The sequence below is a fragment of the Acinonyx jubatus genome, chromosome E3 (assembly GCF_027475565.1).
Source record: "Acinonyx jubatus isolate Ajub_Pintada_27869175 chromosome E3, VMU_Ajub_asm_v1.0, whole genome shotgun sequence".
NCBI classification, from domain to species: Eukaryota; Metazoa; Chordata; class Mammalia; order Carnivora; family Felidae; genus Acinonyx; species Acinonyx jubatus.
This window is the reverse complement of record NC_069398.1, coordinates 39,083,188-39,106,498: the sequence shown is the minus strand read 5'-3', so window position 1 is coordinate 39,106,498 and position 23,311 is coordinate 39,083,188. Positions and strand designations below refer to the sequence as shown.

Here is a 23,311-nt window from a genome sequence, read left to right as displayed (position 1 = left end):
AGCGACTGCCAATTGGAGACGAGAGGCAGGGCAGCTAAGTTTAGAGGAAAACATGCCCGAGGCGGGCGTGACCGGCTGACTACCGGATCAGAATTCCCAGAAAGCTTACTAAAGTGAAAACCCGAGCCACGCGAAATCCAGCGCGTCAGTGTCGGGTGGGGCCAAACGACCCGAATTGTTAACAAGCTCTTCCCCCACGGACAAGCTTGAGAATCACTGCCCGGTCATAACGGATTTAAAGGCAGTCCCCACCCGCTCTGGTTACTCGGGCTGCACGAGAGAGCCCCTCTGGCCCGGCGGCCTCAGAAGCACGCAAGCCAGGGCTCTCTCCGCAGCCTCTCGGCGCTGGGTGGTCGGGAAGCGTGTAGACCGGCCCGGGTCAGCGTCTCTGCGGGGCTTGCCGGGAGATGTAGTCCGTTGCACGGCCCGCGCCTGCGCCCGAGGCAGGTGCCGGGAGCAGGGACGGAGAGCGGAGCGCCGCGGCAGTGCTTCCGGCGCGCTGCTGGTGCTCTGGGGCTGGGCGCGCTTGGCCATCCCTTGCTCGGTTAGGGTCCTGGAGGCTGGGCGTCCACGAGCGCTCCTGGGGACCCGGGACGTGCTGCTTATTGTCCATCCCTGCGAGGGCAGGATCGTTATTCAGCTCCCTCCTAGATCTTGTGATGAAAGTTGTGAACTTCACTGCGAGCGGGGAACGGAAGGAAACCCGGAGAGTGGGCTCAGCTCCTCCCTTCCCTCTAGCGACAATCGGGCCCGTGGGCTCCGGAGAGTGTCGCAGGAGTGAATCGTGACAACCAGTAACCTTTTATCGAGCGCTTGCCTAATAGAGCTGGACCCTAACAGCACTCAAAACTGTAGGACGTAGATGCTGTTATCATCCCCCTGTAACAACGGCACCGAGTGTCAGCGAACACCCTTGTCCAGGGTCACGCAGCTAGTCTGTCGCTAAAGTTCAGGCTGCCATAATAGTAAAAAGGGTGAAGTGGGGACAGAGAGGCCGGCTTTGGACGACTGGTTGGAGACAGTCCTGAGTATTTCGGTTTTTCCTTGTTCCACTAGAGGGAAAGGGCTCCACCGCTTTGTGGCAAATGTGACCTCAGCAGCCTCAGCACACAGGCCGGTATAGGTCCATCTCAGAAACCCTTGCTGACACACGTGACCTCAGAGTCCTCTAAGGCCATTCTCCTGTTTTCGACATATTTCAGGAGACTACAGATTCTAACCTGAAAGTCACTTCGCTGGCATTTACTACGTCATCTCAGACAAGTTACTCAATCTCACTGACCCCCAAACTTCAGTTCCCTCATCTGTTTTGAGGGGATAAGACTATCTTCACTTTATATTTGGTGAGGATTAAATGAGCTAACGTGTAGGATGCTTAGAACGGTACCTGGCAATTAGTACGAACTCAGTGAATGTTAGTAATGCACAGTAAACTCCCGAAGTCTCACCCTATGTCACAGAAAAGCCACTTGGATTTTTATTGCAGGATGTGGGGGCATGAGAATGTTTGCGAAACTACACATACCTGGAGATGGGAAGAATGAATCATCTGCTAGGTTTAGGTTATTAATGGGGACTTGAAGCAAGATGGACTGTTATTCAAAATTACTGTTAGTATTCTTCCTCCGTTTTTTGAGGCCTATCTATATTCAAACATAGAAAATAGCTGGTGTGTTACTAGGAGTGGGGTTACAGGCCAGTAGATCTACAGGGGGTCATTTGGGGCAGGAGTTCTTAACCTAGAGTCCATGAAATTATAGAGCAGCACTGTCCAGTATAACTTGCGGGGATGCTGAAACGCAGCTCGGGTTGCTCAGTGCCACCTAGTGGCTACTGTTTTGGCCATCACAGTTCTAGAGGGTCCCACTGATGGATTTGGAGATCTTCTGAAGTTTCTGTTACTTTATACAATACTGCATGTATATGTGTATGTTCTAGGAAGCAAATCCATGGCTTCCATCAAGTTCTCAAAACCACCAAAAAGATTAAGAACCACTAGTTTAGGTCTTCGGTGAAAAGTAAGTTAAGGGAAGTAAGCATGCCCTCCAGTAACCATTTTACTTGCTTCTATTTTCTGGTCCTCAGTGATAGGGGGCTCCCTGACTATTACAGAGAAAACACATTTGAATCTCAGATAAAGAGCCCCTACTAATCCTGGCCTTAGCTCTCATGGGCACTAGATTCTGTCTCTGGAGCTGCTTTCAGGCCTTCCCTAGGCCTTCTAGATTCCCTTGCACTCAAGTGGGGCAGCTGTCTCTGTGTGTGGTCTGCAAACCGGTATCCGATGAAACACACAGTGTTAAGACTTTCCAGTCTGTGCTTGTTGGTGAGGGAGCCGACAGACAAGCAGCTCTTAGCAGTCTGAACTGCTTCTTGCCCTGCCTCTGGCCCGAGGGTGCCCTGGCCTCCAGGCCTCTGCCACCCTAAGCCTTTGCTTGCTATCTGCCACTCACCCTGGCTTTGGTTTCGTCCCACTTGACTAGACCACAGCTTTCTGTGATCGATGGATCAGGTGCACTTTTACGTATACCAAATCACTCTTTGATCTTAGTCTTAGCTTTGCAGTCCAATCATAAACAAAACGGTGACTTTAAACGGCATTTCATTTGAAAAGCAGTTTCTTTTTTTGTTAATCTGAGATGTGTTGCTTCTCTTCATGGAAGTATAAAATAAGGCATTTTGCTCCACTTCCTATATTTTGGTAAAGTGTTCTAGAGTTTACATTTTTCTTCAGATTAACATTAACTTGCTAATATTGTTTGGTAACGTTAATATGTAAACATTTTCCTCCATGTGGATCATCAATGATTACTTACCAACCCACATTTTATTGCAGAGCAATACACTTTGTTTGGGGGGGGAGGTGGGGAGGGGAGGAGGGGGCACAGAAGAGGCGGCTCTCAGCGAGGGAAACAGTGCTAGGATAGAGCAGGGAACTGAGCTGGGCACGATTTCACCAGCTGTCTCTGGACTGCCAGAAACACGGTTAGAGAGTTGTTTTAGTGAACTTCAAGATAACCCACTTCTAGGCTTCAGCTAAAAGAAACGTGTAGAGACGGCATTTGCCAGTCACCAGCCAACCCAGCTCACATATCGATGTTTATTTGAAAATCTCTGAACTGAAATGAATCCAGGACTCAGTTCCCAAATTCCTGCTTTTACCGCTTTTTCTCTCTTCTCCTGAACTCAATAAGAAAATGTTTCTCAGGTTTGACACAGTTAGAATTTTAGGAAGACTGACATCACACTTCAGTCCTAACTTCAATAATTCTCTTATCAAAATATTCAAAAGATAACGTAAAACTAAACATTTAGTACATTGAATTTTTTAAATTTATTTATTTTGAGAGAGAGAGAGAGAGAGAGTAGGAGAGGGGCAGAGGGAGAGAATCCCGAGCAGGCCCTGCGCTGTCAGCACAGAGCCAGACACAGGGCTCGATCCCACGTATCATGAGATAACATCCCGAGCCAAAATCAATAGTCTGCCACTTAACCAACCGAGCCACCCAGGCACCCTAGTGCATTGATTTTAACACAGAACTAATTCACTCCTTGTTCACAGATTGGAGGACAACAGCCTTGAACACAAAAGGAGTTTCCCTCGTTTTGGTTTTGTTTTAATATTGAAATACTGCTGACAGAGGCTTCAGGTGAAATGATTCTAAGAGGAAATGGATACAGAGAGGCCATCTGCCCTAGAAATTGTCCTGAAATCACCCTCCCAATCAGTCGTGAGCCAAACTCTCATGCTTCCTGTCTTTTTTGTAGTCAGGATATCCAGTACCAAAGCCTGGCCTGGGCTTCCCATAGAGCACAGAGAAGAGCCACGGGTGAAGGGACTGCAGAATTTCAAAGAAATGAGACAAGGATTTGGCTTCAAGATGAGGTGAGTGTTCACTGCATACACGGGGAGAAAGAAAAGAAAACTTCGGACTCAATTGATGTAAAAAGCTTTGAGATGTACTTAGGACTTTCTGTCATCCCATTACTGGTTTAATAAACCCCTTTTCTCGCCCTCACTTTCTTTCCCCTGGGGACAGGGTGACATTTTCAACTTTCATTTCTTCTCTCAGGTTTTAAGATCAGGAGAGAAGATAAAGAAGCTTCTTCAAAGCAGAAAAAACCTGGAAACTCTGCATCCACTCACTGTAACTTTAGGGGGGAATGCTCTCCAAGGGTCTACTTTACAAAAAAGACTAAAAACCTTTAGAAAACCGATGTGGAAATCCTAAGACTTAGCAGAACTTATAGAGCATCCAACCACTCTATAGGAAGAAAGCCCTGAGAACTCCAACCAGGAAGAACCTCTCAACATTAGATTCTCTGAGCACCAGGGGACTCATTCAGGAAAAGAACCTCACCGGTGCCTCGGTTGTGGGCAAAGCTCCCTTTGTTCAGACTTTTGTAAATGCTAACATCTCCCATCAGAGGAGAGATCCCGTGAATGCGCTACATCTTATGGAAAGCAGTGTGACTGTGTTTTAAGAATATTAAAATTTGGGGGTGCCTGGGTGGCTCCATCGGTTAAGTGTCTGATATCAGCTCAGGTCATGGTCTTGCAGTCGTGATATGGAGCCCTGAGTCAGGCTCCATGCTAAGCGTGGAGCCTGCGTGGGATTCTCCCACTCCCTCTCTCTCTGCCTCTCCCCCAATCATGCTCTCTTTCTCTCTCAAAATAAATAAATAAACTTAAAGAAGCTTAAAATATTTCTCTTCATTTTTTTTTAAAGTTTATTTATTTATTTTTGAGAGACTGAGCGAGTGGAGAGGGGCAGAGAGAGGGAGGGAGAGAGAGTCCCAAGCAGGCTCCGCACTGCCAGGGTGGAGCCTGATGCAGGGCTTGAACCCATGAACTTCAAGATCATGACCTGAGCCAAAGTCAGATACTTAACTGACTGAGTCACCCAGGCGCCCTGTTTTTTCTCTTTATTTATTATTTATTTATTTTGAGAGAGACAGCAAGAGCTTGTGAGTGGGGGAAAGGCAGAGAGGGAGGGAGAGAGAAAGAATCCCACACAGGCTTGGCTACGTCAGCACAGAGCCAGATGCAGGTCTCAAACTTCCACACTGTTGGATCATGACCTGAGCCAAAATCAAGAATCGGATGCCTAACCAACTGAGCACCCCAGGTGCCCCTGTTTTTCTTTAATCAAGCAGTTCCACATCTGGGAAACTATTATGAAAGAGAAAAACAAAACAAAAGAGCAGCAACAAAAATAAAAGTCTTTACACACACATACACACACACTGTCCTGGTAATAAAGCACAGACTCCTCAACAAAGCTTTAAAGACCTTTGTGACACAGGCCCTGAACAGCTGACTCTGGCTCTCACCGCAAGTGAGAGTAACTTTCTTCTGGGCTCCCAGGGTACTTTGTTTAGAACTTATATTTAGCACCAAACACAGTTGACCTTAGCTGGGAGGCTTAGTTATATAATTCTGCTCTGACCTGTGTCCTCTTCTGCTCTCCTGATATACCTACATCAACATCACACACATGACTGGGTCTTACAGGGTAGAGAACAATAAATATCAGTGTATTTTATTTCTAATCTCTGTTTAATGATAAAAGCATTTAAGGCTATGAGTTTTCCTCAAAGTACAGCTTTATTTCCCATAATTTTTATATACAACATTCTCTGTTGATCATTTCAAAATAGCTTGTCACTGCAGTTTTTATTTTACTTCCCCTTTAAGCCAAGAGTTGGTCAACTGGTCAAGAAAATTTTCCTTTTAAAACAAATTTCAGGGGGCGCCTGGGTGGCTCAATTGGGGAAGCATCTGAGTCTTGATTTTGGCTCAGGTCATGATCTCAAGGTTTGTGAGATCTAGCCCCATGTCAGGCTCTGCACTGTCAGTGTGGAGTCTGCCTGGGATTCTCTCTCTCTCCTTCTCTCTCTCTCTGCCCTGCCCCTGCTCGTGTGTGCACTCTCCCTCTCAGCAACCCCCCCCCCCAGATTTTTTTCTGCATTGATTAGAACATGAGGTTCATTCTACTCTGCTTTGAAAAGTTCATATAGGTTTTCCTATAGAAAAGGCTTGTTAAGTGTCCCCAAAGCCCTAGACAAGAAGGGTTCTATTTGTAGGACACAAATGTACTCTTGGACCTCTCAAGTATTTTTGGATCTTTGGAGGCACCCTTGTGCTTATGTGAAGGGGAAGTGAGATAGAGGAGTTTGAGTGGCTTCCCATTCTGCCTCCCTGTGGTTTTTGGGTGTTGTTGTTGTTGTTGTTTTTTACTTCTTCTTCCCTTGTTAAGAGGTTGTAAAAGCAAACAAACAAAAACATTCTAGGGACTTTATATAGCAATTGTTAACAGCTCCCTAGGTATTAAAGGTAGCAGTGAGAACAGGAGGCCAAAGGGCCTTGGAGAGGCCTCATCCCTTACTCCAGAGCTGTCTTCCCAAAGATGCCATAGCTGTTTATCTTCTAGAAAGCAGAAAAAAACCTGCAGGGACCACGTTAAGATTTTTTCGATCGTGACCTTCCAGAATCTGCAGGGATTCTTTCACAGTGTGTTGTCTAGGCTAAAATCAAGGAAATCGGGGAAGAGACTGGTGACTAGGCCAAGGGGCTCACAACATGGGAGGGGAGTGGCAAGAGACAGTACACCTGGCCCTTCTGCACCTGCAGTCACCTTCACATTCCTCAAGAAAGGTCCAAAGGACCCTCCTGGAAACTCTGTGGTCTTTAATTCTGAAATGAGTACTTGTCCTGAAATCCTCTCTCTCTCCTAGCCTAGTGATCTGGGCAATATAATCTCAGAAACACCCACAGCTCAGACTTAAGCTTCCAGGCCCAGCTCCATGCTTCCTCTCCCCAAGTGCCCGGTGAGGATGGAGAACAGTGTGGAAAGGGGAGCTCAGCTCTTGGCCTCTCCTCAGCACTTAGGATCAGTTCCGTCAGCCCCCGAGTCTGGGTGTTTGAACAACTCAGATGGGGGATTTTTCTATCCCCAGAAGGAGACAGGTCCAACCTGTCTTTTCCAGTTGGTCAGACAGGACTTCTTAGAGGTCTAGCAAAGCCTATCCCCCCGCATTTTTTAAGGCTCCTAGAAAATTAAATATTATAAAAATTGTGGTATAGTTTACGTGCTTGCATCTAGCATCTTTAACATCCAACACAAGAACACAACTAGGTGTTTTGGTGGAAAGAACTTAAAAAGGTGAGACCTTTCATGAAGGTGAGACCTTACCAAATGGCCCCCGAGAGGCCTGTCCATGCCTACTTTGCATTCTGTACAAACTCTTTCATCTCTCCCAAATGGGGGCCCTTTCCTGGGGGGCAGGGAGAGCGGAGGCCAGCAGGAAAGAACTAGTGGCCCCTCGCCGTGTGCTTGGGGATGGGGCACGCTTCCACTGCCTTGTCTCCTGGGACAATATAGTTCCCCCTGGGCAGGATGGAGTCCTCCTCTTCAAGGTTTCTCTCAGGGTTGTCCAAATGCTAGAGGGCCCCCAGCCAACCTGGTTGACTAGAGGAATTAGCTCGAGAAGCCCACGGAAGTAGTCTGGCTGCCTCAGGGCACCACATGTAGGCTCTCAACACGTGAACAGTCCGGAGGTGCCTTCTCACAAAATAGAAATAACAAAATCAAGCAAGTAGACATCACGTTTGTTAATTATGGGGGATGGTGACATCGGTATTTATGTTCTGTGTTATTAAAAATCTATCCATCTCCCAAGGTTATTCCAGCCAATCTCTGGCTGTTGGTTTGAAGCAGGGTGTGTGCTCCAGCCACAAGAAGAAGTCTCTTCCAACAACAAAAGGGAAGAAAGAAAGCTGTAGGTTCTGCTGCGGGGAGGGCGGCAGGGAACACGAGAGGTGGGGACCCGGGGTCCTGGCCCTGGCACGGCTTCCTGTCCACCCCGCCTGCTCTGCGATGCTGGGAGTACCCCTCAGGCCTTTGTATTTTTTTTCCTCAAGACCCTGCTGGCAGACAGACGAGCCATTCACATGAGACTTGTACTTCTCAAAGGCCCCCCTCTGTCTCTCCTCGAAACTCAGGGTCTGCAAGTTCCCTCTGCAGTTCCATCAGGCAGCTCCAACAGCGTAGAGCTTCCCCTGGGAAGCAAGCAGGCAGCTTGTGGGACTGAAGCTATTTCAGAAAGTGCCGTGCTTTCTGTCCTTACAACGGTTTTGTTCAACAAGGTCCTTGGGCAGAGGACTTAGAGAGTAGGCATCAGACCCAGCACAGACAGAAGCCGCTCACCAAGACGTTTCATCCTCGGAGCTGGCTGTGGCCAGAGGGTGAAAGATGCAGAGCTTGAGTGGGGCTCCGTGGCGCACAGCGCTCAGCCCTGGAAAGGGAGGACGCAGGCTCACTATCAGCCAAAGCTTCTCGCAATTCCATGGCCAGGTGCGTACAGCCAACCCATCGCTTTGCCAACGAGGACTGCTGGCTGACAAGTGCTAAGCAGCCGCTTCTGAAACCGCTGGTGCCGGGTCAGTTACTCACAGTCTAGACCAGTGGTTCCGATTCTTGTAAACAATGGATTCATCTGCAGAGCTTTAAAAACTTCTAACACCTGAGGGGGCGCCTGGGTATCAGTCAGTTAAGCCTCCGACTTCAGTTCAGGTCATGATCTCACAGTTCGTGAGTTCGAGCCCCGCGTCAGGCTCTGTGCTGACAGCTCAGAGCCTGGAGCCTGCTTCGGATTCTGTGTCTCCCTCTCTCTCTGCCCCTCTCCCACTTGCTCGCTGGCGCTTGTGCGCACACGCGCGCTCTCTCTCAAAAATAAATAAACATTAAAAAAAATTAAAAACTTCTGAGACCTGCTGTCTTAGTCCATTTGGGCTGCTATAACAAAATATTACAGCCTGGGTGGGTTATAAACAACAGAAATTTCTTTCTCTTTTTAAAAAGATTTTATTTTAAATAATCTCGATGCCTAATGTGGGGCTCAGACTCATAACCCCAAGATCAAGAGTCTCCATGCTCCACTGACTGAAACGGCCAGGCACCCCCCAGAATTTATTTGCCATAGTTCTGGAGGCTGGAAGTCACAGATCAGGGTGCCGGTATGGTCAGGGGAGTGCCCTCTTCTGGGTTGCAGACTGCTGACCTTTGGTACTCACAAGGTAGAGGGGGCTTGGGAGCTCTGTGGGGTCTCTCTTATAAGAGGTTTAATCCCATTAATGAGGGATCCACCCTCATGACCCAAGAAACTCCAAAGGTCCCACCGTCTAATCCCATCACACCAGGCATTAGGATTTCAACATGGGAATTTTGAGAAGACACAAACTTTCAGACCACAGCACCTGGGTGCCACCCCCTGGAGGTTCTGATGAATTTGGTCTGGGCATCAAGATTTTTTAAAGCTCTCCAGATGACTACTGTGCTGCCAGAGATGAAAAACACTGGCCTGGACATTAATTTGAGGAATGGCATAAGAAACTTGGAAGGAAGCAACAGGCCCAGTAGAGGATTTCCAAAGAGACTCCGTTTGCAGTGACTGGTAAAAGAAACGAAAGAGGTGGGTGTGCTCTGCTTTAATGAAGGTCACTATAAGTCATGGGTCAGGTTGAATTTCCTGTTGAAAGTCTTTTAACATCACGTTAAGTGTGGTAGGTTAAAAATGGCCGCAAATTCCTTATTACTTATTGACAAGGGGTGCCTAGACTGGCCTTGGTGACAAGTTTGGGCAACAGAATGAAGTGGACATGACCTTCTGGGCCTATCTAAGAAGTCTTGAAGCCACCACCTGGGGCTTCCTGGAATGCTACCTCTGAGAACACCAGCCGCCATTTAAGAAGGCTGATGATCTTGAGACCGCCATGCCATGAGGAAGCCCAAGCTATGCACACGGACAGAGATGGACGTGCAGCAATCTACCTGTTCCAGACAGCCCAGCGCAGGCACGCCACACGCAGGTGAAGAAGTCACTTGGATATTCCAGTCCCAGCAGACACAAGGGGGCAAGAACCAAGGAGTCACCAGCAGACAGCCAGTACTGAAGCCACAGACACATAACCCCAGTCAAGTATCCCATTCCTTTCCAGCAATCTCTGGACATGGGAGCCACCCCAGCTGAAGCTCCAGTCACGGAGCAGACATGAGTTGTCCCTGTTGTGCCCTGCTCAAAACCCTGACCACAAAATTGTGAGAGGAGAAAGGCTGTTTTTACACCACTAACTTCTGGGGTGTTGGTTATGCAACAACAGATAACCAGAACCACAGTAGTACATAAATAAACAGTCATTGTACAAGATTCAAAGAATATAGATGTATACAAAGAAAATGGGGAAACTTTTCCATCACCCCCTCATTTCACTTTTTCTCCTTTTTATAGGTAACAGCTGGCTGTACATCCTACCCATTTCCTGACGTGTTTACGCATGTATATTTGTTATGTGTACGTGTGACGTGATACACATTTTCCCAGTTTTTTAAAATAACAACAGTGCGCGTGGATCAAGATGCACAGGCCTTGCGTACTCTCATCAGATGCACGGTATGCCACAGGATGGGCATACCACACTTGTACTTACTATCTCTTCTACTGGTAGACATTTAGGTTGTTTTCAATTCTTGGTTTCATGAACAATTCTGTGAGGGACATCTTGTAGTGCGACTTTGCATACATCCAGCCATTTCTTTAGGATAGTCCTAGAAATAGAATAACTGAATCAACGGGTATGTGCATTTTTTAGGCTTTTGGGGTGGTAAAATGGAACCTAAAATTTACCATTTTAACTACTGTTAAGTGTACAATTCGGTGGCATGAAGTACGTTCACATTATTGTACAACCATCACCAGCACTCGTCTCCAGAACTTTTTCATCATCCTGGACGGAAAGTCTAAGCACTAAATAACTCTCTACTCCCCTCCCCTCCCAGGCCCTGATCATGACTACTCTACTTTCTGTCTCTACGAACTTGAATATTCTAGGTACATCATATAGGTACAATCATACGTTTGCTCTTTTGTGTCTGGCTTACTTCATTTAGCATAACGCTTTCTAGATTTATCCATGCTATAGCATGTATCAGAATTTCCTTCTTTTTCAAGGCTAAATAAGTGGGTAGGTACATCACTCAGCCAGGGCCACACAACTGGTTAATGGAAGGCACTGTATTCTCATTGAGGCAGTCTGGCCCTGGAGCCTGTGCTATGAAGGCATATGAGGCACTCACAGGATTCTTACATCATGCATAAATTTAGTGCTAATATACGTTAGCTTCAACCGTTAAGTGTCACCCGTGGCAGTTCCAAAGCTATGATTTTTGGTGTTTTGATACCCTCCTGCCACCACTAGATCTTGGAAAATGTTCTGTGTGGTCTTTGATGTCTGATTTTAGCTTTGACTTACAAGGTTGTTTTCTCCTAACTACTGCCTGCAGCATTAAGAACTGTTTCTAACTGCTGTCTTCTGCAGATGGTCCTTGGGGTGGGGGGGTGGGAGGGGAGTGTCCACTGTGCTTCTACCGCCAGCCCCAGAGACCACGTGCGAGGGCACCCCCTCCAGGAAGCAGAAGTGCCACGTGAGCTTGGGGATGCACAGCTAGGTCACGCCGTGTGTGAAGGCTCTTGTGCAAACACTAAGACCTTCCTGGGCAAGTGGCCTTACCGTCATTTCAGCTCAAATTTTTTTAAATTGTGGCTTCTGTTGTGTGACATCAAGGGAGTCAAGGCTTGAGACCTTAAGTCTGTATCTGCATTAACTTGATGCCTGCAGCATGTGTGTGCGTGTGTGCGTGTATGTGTGTTTAAGTTTAGAGGTAGGTTTGTGCCGTGCGTTTAACTTCAGAGGCAGGTCTGTTCTGTTTCTCCAGTATTGGCAAACCTCACATATTATTTGAAAATCTCACATATGTGTTTCTCTGTGGGCACAGTCTGCATTTTAAAAATCATTTTTTCCTACTCCTCTGCACTGCAATGAAAAAAAAGCGTTCCAGTTAATGAGGTTTTACTTAAGTTTTTGTTATAAAGAATAATGAGCAGGGGCACCTGGCTGGCCCAGTCCTAAGAGCATGCAACTCTCGATCTCAGGGTCATGAGTTCAAGCCCCATGTTGAATATATTTACGGACTATGTTTCAAGTGTCACAAAAAGTTTAAATGTTCATTGAAAACCACAAAAATGTATGGAGCACAGAGTGAAAACCACAGCCCCTGTCTCTAATTCTACTTTCTACAGGTGCCATGTTATTTCTTGTCTCCCTTCAGATACTGGAATTTTGAAAATATTTTTCATACTTTTTACAAACGTGGGATTATAGTGCCATATTGTACCATAAACACGCTTTTAGTCAAGTTCTGTAGTGACCATCTCTGCACATGAGCACATGGAAAACCACGGCACATTTCCAACAGATGCAGCGCAGTCCATGGAGCAGATTCACCGAAATTTACTCGGCCAGTGGTCTGGCGATAGGCATTAGGTTGTTTATGGCTTCTAACTAATTGCCAAGTGTGGCAGGCAAGGGAATGTTCCACAAGGTTGACGAGGATTTGAGTAAGAAGGTGCCCCTCACACTGACAGGGGAAAATCTGTTACTAGACGGCCGACAGGACTCACAGGGGAATTCTAGACCTTGCCCGAAGACTCTCCTTCTGGGTTCTTCTTCCCACCCTGCTTGCCCCGCTCCAACAGACTGTAAATTGTCCCCGCTGCTGATGCTCGGGAGAATGATCTCCTCTGAGCCTGCCGGTGTAAAATAAACCTCCGGCCTTCCAAGATCTCCACGTGCCGCTTGGTTCTTCCGCTGGTGATCCAGACCAGGTTATGTAACATTTGGTTCCCTGACGGGGAAACCCAACCGCGCTGGCCCACTGTTGCCACCGGTTTGGGAAAATGGAGAGGCGGTGACGGAACGAGGAGCCTCAAGGGAGAAGGCGCACCCTGACTGGATTTCGGCAGTCTCCCGCTCGGTAGCCTCGGGCCAGCCTGCTCTGCCATTCCTGCCGGACTCGAGGAGACTTAGCAGGTGAGGCCCTGGACCCAAGGTCGAATACCGGAAGGCCTGGGACCCAATTCTGTCCTGTCCAGCCCACCCATAGTGGTGGAAGGGGAACCTGATCATTCCCCGGAGACCTCAGTGGTCTCACAGGGAGAAATTCTGTGGGAGGGAATGTAGCAACCTCTGGTGTGTACGTGAGTGTGAATGTGCGACTCGGTCCGGCTTGCCTGCCGAGTTCAATTCTGTGGCTCCACGGGCGGGCACCCTTAAGGTCCCCAAAAGCCCACGGAGTCTGAGTGGACCCCTCTGCAATTCCATGGTGAACAGCACACAGTCTATGCCGGCATCGGAATAGTTTCCAATCATAAGTCACAAAGCTGAGACTGCTACAGCTAAGTGTCACCCAAGTTCCTTCGGGACACGGCCAGACAGGCATCTGACTGGTCTCCTCATTAGAGGGGGCACCCTTACACCTCTGTCTCACGGGAACATTATGGGGTCGGGACAGAGAAAAAAAGGTGTTTTCAGAAGACTATGGAATTAATATAACCACCGGCAAGTTAAGGACCTTACGTGAGTTGGTGTAGGATGGCCCTCAGAGGGAACCTTAGATGTCCCAACGGTCCGCCACATCTGGCATGTTGTCACCACAGACCCAGTTTACCCTGATCAGCTCCCATATATCGACTCCTCGTTAGAGACTGCCCAAACCCTTCCCCCTTGCGTGTGATCTACCTGCAACAAACAGGGACAGGCTAGGGTCTTCGTCACCTCGACAAAGTAGCTCAAGGAAGGTCAACAGAAGTCCCAACCTCCACAAGTTCTCACTGGCGATCCAGAGGAAGAACCAATCTTGCCCCCACCATATGAACCTCCCGGTTCCCGATACTCCGCTGCCTTCGGTCTCCCCACCACCTCTGGACCCAGCAGATCTTCTCTCCCTTGGACCAGTGGCCAGATTGCGCCCTCGGCCAGGCACAGCACTCTCCAGGTGCCGGTCCACAGCCACCGGTACCAAGACGCTCTCCTCCGGGGGATCCGAGCAGGGGCTAAGAAGCCCGTGAGTCTGCCCAGCCCAAGGGGAATCCCCTGGGGATTATTATGAGAGCCTATGCGAGGCTTACACCCGTTTGACCTCGAGGCACAAGAGAGCCACAACAAAAGGACAGGGAAGGTCCAGCTGCCAAAAGGGGGAAGCCCAAAACCTCCTTAGCAAGGGATCAATGTGCCCACTGCAAAGAAAAAGGACATTAAAAGAATAAATGTCCCAACCAGGTAAAGGCCCTTGAAACCCAACCGATATGCACAAGAACCCTGCAAAAAAGACTTCATAGGCCTGGCAGGAATAGATTCAGATTGAGGGGGACCAGGCTCACTTCTTCTCGGCCCCCATGAGCCCGCAGTCAAAATAAAAGTAGGGGGCCAGACTACGACTTTTATGTAAACTCGGGGGCCACACGGTACAGCATGAGTTCCTCTACCTACCTGAGTGCCCTATCCCTCTCCTCGGCCAGGATATACTCTCAAAGCTGGGGGCCCAAATAACCTTTGGGCCAAAAGACGCACCAGCCTCCAACTGAATTAAAAAATGGAGGTTCTCCTGTGCCCAGGCCCAACCGAGCAGCCCACCTGAATTCAGGACTGCCCACCCCACTGTATGGGCCTAGGACAACCCCCGCCCCCCCCCCCCCCCACCGACTTGCCCACCACCGGCCCCTGTCATTGTAGAATTAATCCCAGGGGCTCGACCGCAGAGACAGTGGCAATACCCCCTCCCACAAGAGGCAAGGGCAGGCATCCAAGAATACCTGACAAGACTCAAAGAAGCAGGCATGCTGGCTGAATGCCAATCAACCTGGAACACCCCACTTTTGCCAGTCAAGAAGCTGGGAGGAGGGTATCCACCCAATTCAAGAAGTGACCGTCTCCTTGCACGCAGTGGTCCCGAACCCATACACCCTCTTTAGCCAGATTCCAGGCTCTGCCAGATGGTTTACCTGCCTAGACTTAAAGGATGTCTTCTTCTGCCTCCGCCTGCCCCCCCCCCACTCCTTCCCAAGCCAACCCTCGTTTGCCTTCAATCGGACCAAAGCAGACACAGGGCGTCAGGTGCAAATGACTTGGAGGTGCCTCCCACAAGGGTTTAAAAAACTCGCCTGCCCTCTTTGGGGAGGCACTGGCCAGAGACCTCGCTGGCTTTCAAAGGGAGGCCACACACTGCACCCTTCTCCAGTATGCGGATGAGCTCCTCCTTGCCAGCAATACCCAAGAGAATTATACAGAGGGCACAGGGCCCTCCTCCAACTTCTGTCGAACTCAGGGTATCAGGTATCATGGAAAGAGAGCTCTAGAGCTGGAGAAAAAGAAGGTCATCACTTCCCTACCCCAGACACAAACTAAGAGGGGGCTACAAGAATTCCTGGGGGCTGCGGGATTCTGCCGAATCCAGATTCCCAGATTCTCAGTAATAGCAAGATCTCTCTATAATCTCCTGTTAGGGCCAGATCGAGAATGCCCTGTCTGGCAGAGGAGGCCAAAGCTGTCTTCCTAGAGATAAAGGCCGCCTTGGGGCAGGAACCAGCCCTTGGCCTGCCGAATATAGAAAAGCCTTTATTCTCTTTGTGCATGAGAAGGAAAAGGTCATCCTCAGGGTTCTCACACAGACTGCTGGCCCTGTCGAAGAGGATGGACCCAGTGGCAGCGGATGGCCACTATGCCTTAGGGCACAAGCGGCCACAGTTCTGCTCATTAAGGAGGCAGAGAAACTCACCCTGGGACAAGAACTAAGGTTCCCCATGCTGTCACATCTCTCACGCCTCTCCAACTCCCAGCTAGCACAATAGGAGGGGCTCCTCTGCAAGAATCCACGGGTCACTCTCAAAACAGTGTGGACGCTGAACCGCACAACTTTCCTACCTTCCAAGAAAGAGAAACCAGATCGTGACTGCTCTGAGGTGACCAAGAAAGTTTTCACAAGCCACCCGTATCTGCGTGACCAGGCCCTAGAGAACCCAGACCTCACCTTGTTCAGGGACGGTGGCAGTTTCATCACAGAGGGCGTTCGAAAGGCAGGGTATGCAGTGACATGCCTTAATCCAAGCCCTCACCATTAGCAAGGACAAGCGAGTCAACTGACTCCCGGTACACCTTTGCTATTGTACACACACGGGGCAATCTACAAAGACAGGGGCCTCCTCACCACAGCGGAGAAGGCCACCAAAAACTAGGAGGAAGGGGCACCTGGGTGGCTCAGTCGGTTAAGCGTCCGACTTCAGCTCAGGTCATGATCTCGCGGTCCGTGAGTTCGAGCCCCGCGTCAGGCTCTGGGCTGACCGCTCAGAGCCTGGAGCCTGTTTCAGATTCTGTGTCTCCCTCTCTCTGACCCTCCCCCGTTCATGCTCTGTCCCTCTCTGTCTCAAAAATAAATAAACGTTAAAAAATTAAAAAAAACCAAAAAACAAAACAAGGAGGAAATACTAAAGCTCCTCGAGGCTGTCTGGCTTCGAAAAGAAGTTACAGTTCTACCCTGCAAAGGACACCAGAAGGGAGACGACCCTACAGCACGAGGAAATCGTCTAGCAAAGGAGCCAAGGTGGCAGCTAATAAGGAGGTAGACACAGCTCCCTCCCTTATCCGCGCCGCGACCCCCACCAGGAGTTCAAAGAAGAAATTGTCCCCCGGTTCGGCCTGCCGGCCACAATCCACGGTGAAAATGGACCTGTGGACATTATACAAACTTTAACCAGCTCCCTCAAAGCTTTACAATGTTTACCGGCCTCAAAGCTCAGGGAAAGTAGGGCGAATGAATCTCACCCTCAAGGGAACCTTAGCCAAGTTCCGCTAGGAAACAGACCTCCCATGGCCGGACCTGTCGCCCCTGGCCCTCCTGCGTGTCCACTGCACACCAGGAACTCAAGGTTTCTCCCTTTTTGAACTAATATATGGAAGGCCCCCTCCATGTTAGGGAGCCTCCCAGAAAGGAAATAAGAAAACAACTTCAAGCGTTAGGGGCCACCCTAAATGAGTTTCAACGATACCCTCGAGAAAGCACCAATCTCTTTAGGATGCCCTGTACATCACTTCTCACGGAGGGACTCACTCTAGGCCAAAGACTGGAAAAAAGATCCTCTCAAACCACAGTGGACTGGGCCTCATACTGTTATTCTGGCCACCCCCACTGCCCTCAGGGTCACAGGTATCACTCCCCGGGCCCACCACTCCAGAGTCAAGAGGACCAATCCTGAGGAGCCTCAGACTTGGAAGAATGACCCAAGTCCGATCTTCAGCCCTGCTCCAGCCACACCCTGGAAGCTGGCTGGTCTATGCAGGGAAGAAGCTTGAGGACTCACCAGTCCTATAAAATAAATAGACTGTTCTTACTCCTTGCCATCAGATTGGCAGAGGTTGCCCCAGAAAGCTGGGGAAACAGTGAGAGGTTCCTGTCCGCAATCACCTTCCTCTTATGGATAGGCTGTTTTCTTGGTATTGATTGCCTCTAATCTGGGCCCCACTGTGGAAGAACCTGGGGGGTTTAAAAGCTTAAATGTGGTGTAACCTCTTTCAGTCTGCTGGTTTGCCTGCGAGTCAGGTTGCCAGTGCCATTTGGGGGAAGTGTTTGCACTAAAGTATGTGCCTCAAGCTTCAGGAAAAAGAGATTAAAAGATTCTCAAGATAAAAGTTGGTGCTTAGATTACCCTTCAGTCTTAAGGCTCGGGTTAAACGAGCAGTGTTACTACCCGTCCTCCTAGGGGCAGTGATAGCCACGGGGATAGGGACACAGGCTCTTGTGTGGGACTAACGAGTGGCCAACTCCCTAGTGTCCCTACAGAGCCAAATAAGTTCCCTGGCAGGAGTTGCCCTCCAGAACAGACGGGCACTTGACCTCCTCACTGCCAACAAAAGGGGCACCTGCATCCTCCTCAGAGAAGAATGCTGTTACTTTATAAACCAGTCAGGAACAGTCACAACCAAAGTCAGGGAACTGAGAGAAAGGACCAGCCCGAAATAAATAAAGATGATGCCCTCGAATACGGCCTATGTCCGTTTAAAGGGGCATCAAAGGGGGGAATGAGAGGGGAAAATCTGTTATAAGACGGCCAACAGGACTGGGAGGGGAATTCCAGTCCTTGCCACAAGACTCCTGTTCTGGGGTTTTCTCCCACCCCGCTTGCAGCGCTCAAACAGACTCTAAGTTGTCCCCGCTGCTTAAGCTCAGGACTCAGACCTCTGGAGAATGATCTCCTCTGAGCCCACCAGTGTAAAATAAACCTCCTGCCTTCCAAGATCTCCCAGTGCCGCTTGGTTCTTCTGCTGGGTGATCCAGACCAGTGTCCGTAACAACACTACCATGCAGGTGACAGTCTGGTTACGCTTAACCTGAGACTAGAAAGTAGTCTCGATGGGAAGGACTTAAACAAATAGAATGTTGGAACTAGAAATACAGATACACCTAGTGGAGTGTTCCTCCCTCGATTCTCCGGCAGCACGCGCGGATCAAAGATCTTTCTTGAAGGTGAAATATGTAAGACAATGAAAAAGTACGGGCGCTCTGACTGACGTGAGCATCTATGCCTAGAGGTCCCTACTAGGTTCCCCCAGGTGGACTTCAGGAACTCCATGAACCCCCTGAAATGACACACGAAACTGCAGGTGCTGTTTTCCTGAACAAAACCATTATCTCTATGGCTCACAGCACTTCCCTACATTTTTCAAAATGAATGATATAGAAGGGTTTAAGAATCTCTACCCTAGGGGTCTTGCAACGGCAGTGCTGGCGACGGGATGAGTGACCCACTTTTTTCAATGCTCCCATCAGGACCAGAAACGACGGTTTTCTCCCCTCTCTGGAAGCCAGGAGACAAGGGCCCGGGGCAAGGGTGCCCCACGACCTGCCCGTCCTCGGCCGGGCAAGGCCTGGGGTACACAGTGGGCACTCGGTAAATACTTGCCGTAAACACGAGTGAACGAGGTCTACAGCCTCTTACAGAGTGGAGGGCTGGGGGAAGCAAAGGCCGCGGCGCAGCCCCCGCGCACCCACGTCCGCCAACCTCGGGCCACCGTGGACCGCGACCACTGCCACCTCTCGGCATCGTGCAGGGGATACCAGCGGCGACCGCCGCGCCTCCTTGGCGCTAGGCGCGGGCCGCTACGGGCAGACGCAGGTATAGGCTGCTGAGGCCGCCAATCCCGACCACGGCGCCGTGCCCCAGAGCCCCCTGGGAGACGTAGGCCCCCGTGAGCCCGCCCACCTGCCCTCCGATTGGCCTTGCGTACCCCCGGAGCCCCCTGGGAGAAGCAGTTTAGGGCACGCTGGCCCGGCGCGGGAGACCCAGGCCGTGACCGCGCGGCCCCTGGGGCGCCAACCCCCTGGGCGGGTCACGTCTCCTCCCGCTCTCCCTCCCTCGGGCCGAGCCCTCGGGGCCACGGCGGAGACCGCGTGCGGTGTGGTTCTCGCTCCCAGCGCCTGGAGCCGACACTTCCCTTTTATCCTCGGGCTGCTCTTCCCGTAGACACACCCCGTGCTGCCCAAGCAGCCTCCCCTGGGAGCGGTTCTCCCACGGGGTTGCTCCCGGGCGTGAGACCCGCGGAGCGGGGTCTTCCTGCCCCCACGCGCCGAAGTGAGTGCGGCCGCGGGAACCGCGCGCCGTGGGCGGAGGGGGTCTCGGAGGTGATGGCTGTTCGGGGACGGGGATCTTCCGTCCGCCCCTCGGGCACCAACCACGACAAGCCTGGCGCTGAAGGAAGGGGATACTGACTCACGGTGCCAGGCGCTTTTGCATACATTATCTCACTGAAATTCCCAAACCACCCATTTCACTTAGAGGAGATCAGCTCAGAGAAGTCGAATAACTGGCCCCGGTCACACAGGTCCTAGATCTTGGAGTCCCGTTTTTTCCCCCACTACTTTGTGCACATTGGAGACTCAACAACAGTTTCAATACAAGGTGCTAAATGACCGAAGCACTCGGGGCAGCTTGGCCGCGGGGAGGGGGGTGGGGTGGGAGGCGGTAAGGAGACCGGGAGGTGGGAGTGAGGACAGGATAATGTAAACCAAACCTCAAAGGATGCCAAAGAAGAGAGCAGTTGCCTTCTAGGCAACTGGGTTTTTCTCTTCACTAACCTGTAAGCCTTTGAGGGTCAGGGACTGTACGCCCACAGCCAGCCTCCTAGTAGGGTCCCTAAAAATATTGTCAGAACAAATTTTTTTCAATGTTTTAAATTGTAAAATGTTTAAATACAAAAAAAAAAATTGTAAAGAATAAAATGAATACCCTCTTACCCTCTATATAGATTTAACAATCAGAATAAATAATGTATAGCACTTTGTACCTTATGAAGCTTCTTACTTGGCATTAACATATTGCAAATGAAACTCATTGGTGAACCAACCAAGGAACTATTCAACACCACAACTGCACAACATCCACAGTTCAAGGCCACCCACAGTAGCCTACCTTGGGGATCTGGCTTGCTCTCCGTTTCCATCCTGCTCGGGAGGTTGTAGGTAGCCAAAGAACTTGGTTTGTTCTCAGAAAGCACAGTTACAAATATGTGTCTCAATGGGAGGTTCATTGCCTGGAAATTCGCTTTGAACTTGAGAAGTTAGCCTCTCAAAGTCTCAGATTTCTCCCTTAAAATGTAATAGACTGGAGTGTAGGGAGAGTTGGGTCACAATGGGATCTATTCAGCATCGTATTAACACAGGAACTCACTCTTCCATGATCTTGCCAATGGTTCGTTCTTTTTCTCAATAACAGATATGTACTATATTTAAATACCATAAACCTTTATCATGATGGTTGGGGGGGGGGGACAGGACTGATACCCCCTTGAAGGCAAAGCTAATTATAAAATACTTTTTAAAAATGTTTTTTAATGTTTATTTATTTTTGAGAGAGAGAAAGAGATGAAGTGCCAGTGGGGGAAGGGCAGAGAGAGAGGGAGGCACAGAATCAGAAGCAGGTTCCAAGCTGTCAGGGCAGAGCCCGATATGGGGCTCTAACTCATCAACTATGAGATCATAACCTGAGCCTAAGATGGGTGCTTAACCGACTGAGCCACCCAGGTGCCCCTCAATCAAACATTGTTTTTTTGTTTTGTTTTAATTTTTTTTTACATTTATTTATTTTTGAGAAACAGAGTGAGACAAAGTGTGAGTGGGGGAGGGGCAGAGAGAGGAGACACAATCTGAAGCAGGCTCCAGGCTCTGAGCAAGCGGTCAGCACAGAGCCTGACGCGGTTCTCGAACCCACAAACTGTGAGATCATGACCTGAGCTGAAGTCGGATGCTCAACTGACTGAGCCATCCAGGTGCCCCCCCTCAATTAAACATTGTAAAGACATTCCGAGAGGGGCGCCTGGGTGGCTCAGTCGGTTGAGTATCTGACTTTGGCTCAGGTCACGATCCCATGGTTCCTGAGTTTGAGCCCTCTGTGGGCGGGCTATAATCTTCTTTGCACGTTTTTTCATTAAAAAAAAAAAAATTACTGGAACCTCAAAAAATGGAAGCTTAGTGATCTTCTCTTGACCTAGAGGCCTCAGTGTCATCAAAACACTACCTTATAAGTCCATGATCCAGAAATGCCCGTGTTGCGAAATTATCACTGCAATTGCAAAATATCCTGCTGTGGACTGGAAAGCCCAACTTCCTACCCAATCCTGTCGTATGTATGTGAGCCTCAGCTCAAAGGAGTTTCCCGGCAAGGGAAGACAGGGCAGGTTGTTGTACTATTTGGTTTCTGTCTCGGCAGGGGGAGGCTGCCTGCGACGTAGCTGTGTTACTGCCTTCTGGAAGCTTGTACAGGTCCTGGTCCCAGAGACGCGCAGTCAACACCCTTCTTGCCCAACCTGAGAATATCACACATCTAACATTTGCATCACATGTATGCATTTGGATCCATCCATTTTTTTAGAGAATATGTTGGGTTTGGGGTTATTTTTCTGAGGAGGATCCAGAAAACCAAAAGCACTGGATACTCTGTAAAAATATGAAGTACGAGGACTGACTGGACAATAAGAAAAATTCAACTAAGCAGAACTCAATCTAAGAATGATCCCAGGCTGGTCACACACTGGCAGGTGACACACGGTGCTGTTTGTCCTGCCAGGCATCAGAATGTTGTAACTGACCTGTGGTCAGAATGACCATTTGGAGCCTCCTTGGTCAGCTGGAAAAAGTGACATTACTGGTTAGTGAGGAATAGTAAAATAATAAAATTATTATCATGCACGGGGCGCCTGGGTGGCTCAGTCGGTTGGGCGGCCGACTTCGGCTCAGGTCACGATCTCGCGGTCCGTGAGTTCGAGCCCCGCGTCGGGCTCTGGGCTGATGGCTCAGAGCCTGGAGCCTGCTTCCGATTCTGTGTCTCCCTCTCTCTCTGACCCTAACCCACTCGCATTCTGTCTCCGTCTCTCTAAAAAATAAGCAATAAATACATACATATATATATACATATATACATACATACATACATACATATCATGCAGATGGACAATATTGCAAAGTGGCTAAAAGAGGGAGTTTGAATCCTGGCTGAGTCACTGGGCAAGTCGCTAAACCACTAATCCTGGCTGTAAATGAGGATGATGAATCCTGCCCTAAGGGGTGCTGCAGAGATTCCAGGAGATCATGCGTAGAAAGCAAGCCGTGCCTGGTACAGAGCACGCACGTTGGAGGGGAACTGTGTTACCAACCAAACATCTGTAAGCCGAAAATTTTATGACGAAGACAGAAAGTTTAAACCAGGACTTGCAAATGACACCGACTAAGTGACAGAAAAGTCACCACTTTGCATATACCATTGTAGCAAATGATTTAGGAAAGGATTGCCGCCAAATGCCAAAACCATGGGGTGAAAGACATTTCCACACACTCGGGCTACTTACTAATTACAAAGAAAAAATAGAGACATCCTGGGGATGCCTGCATGTACCCTCAGTCTAGTAACAAGGAGACACCAGACAGATCTAAACACTTTTCGCACTTTTCAAAAACATTGTCTTGACAGAACTTTAAGAGGTGGGTAAGTGTGAGAGTGTTCTAGATACAAGCAGGCTACAGAGATGTGACACCTAAAAGTGATGCAGGATCTCTGATTCAGCACCGGATCAGGAAGGGGGAAAAGCTGTCAAGGACATTATCACCATGGCAACTGAAGAAATCTGATGATGGATTCATTAAACTATGATAATGATGTTAATTTTCCAGAGTGTGATGACTGTATTCTGAGTATTTAAAATATCCTTGGGGCGCCTGGGTGGCTCAGTCAGTTAAGCATCCGACTTCGGCTCAGGTCACGATCTTTCAGTTTGTGGGTTCGAGCCCCATGTCAGGCTCTGCGTTGACAGCTCAGAGCCTGGACTCCTTCAGATTCTGTGTCTCCCCGTCTCTCTCTCTGCCCCTCCCCTGCT

At 49.3% G+C, this 23,311-nt stretch overlaps 1 long non-coding RNA gene across 5 annotated transcripts; it reads left to right on the top strand.

Moving 5' to 3' along the window:
- The first annotated feature begins 22 nt into the window (after nucleotides 1-22).
- LOC113594917 (uncharacterized) lies at nucleotides 23-4,528 on the top strand. 5 transcript variants are annotated; one of them, XR_003415408.2, is made up of 4 exons: nucleotides 23-155; nucleotides 3,563-3,650; nucleotides 3,769-3,886; nucleotides 4,074-4,528. It is a non-coding gene; the product is annotated as an uncharacterized LOC113594917 (long non-coding RNA). The 5 variants fall into 5 exon arrangements; XR_008294642.1 differs by lacking the exon at nucleotides 23-155 and adding an exon at nucleotides 453-544; XR_008294643.1 differs by lacking the exon at nucleotides 23-155 and adding an exon at nucleotides 597-1,343.
- The last annotated feature ends 18,783 nt before the right edge of the window (nucleotides 4,529-23,311 follow it).